This window comes from Etheostoma cragini, unplaced genomic scaffold, assembly GCF_013103735.1.
Source record: "Etheostoma cragini isolate CJK2018 unplaced genomic scaffold, CSU_Ecrag_1.0 ScbMSFa_4663, whole genome shotgun sequence".
Taxonomy (NCBI): Eukaryota; Metazoa; Chordata; class Actinopteri; order Perciformes; family Percidae; genus Etheostoma; species Etheostoma cragini.
The window spans coordinates 47,230-47,857 of record NW_023269056.1 but is presented as its reverse complement, the minus strand read 5'-3'; positions in this window follow the sequence as shown (position 1 = coordinate 47,857).

The following is a 628-nucleotide window of genomic DNA, read 5'->3' as shown; positions in this document are numbered from 1 at the left end:
ACACACACACACACACACACACACACACACACACACACACACACACACACATTGTAACAAAGATTTATGGATTTGTTTTATAAAGCTATCAAAAAAGATCAAAAGTCTGTTTTATTTTAAATGAATCTGTACAGAAATGTATTTTATTGTTAAATTAATGTATTTCTAGTTTGTAGGAGATGTTTTTAAATAAGTTTTAATGTTTTATAAAATGACTTTTATTCTGAAAGGACATTATGCAGGAAGTGAATCAGCCGTTTGTATCTATTTAAAGGACTTTTATTCTGAAAGGACATGATGATAAAAGATGGTTAAAGAACTTTTATTCTGAAAGGACATGATGATAAAAGATTGTTAAAGAACTTTTATTCTGAAAGGACATGATGATTAAAGATGGTTAAAGAACTTTTATTCTGAAAGGACATGATGATTAAAGATGGTTAAAGAACTTTTATTCTGAAAGGACATGATGATTAAAGATGGTTTTATTACTGTTTGTGTTGTTATGAACAATCAATAAAACATCCTGATTATTCTGGCTCATGTTTTTCTCTGTGTCTGTGTGAGTGTGTCTGTGTGTGTCTGTGTGTGTCTGTGTGAGTGTGCCTGTGTCTGTGTGTGTCTGTGT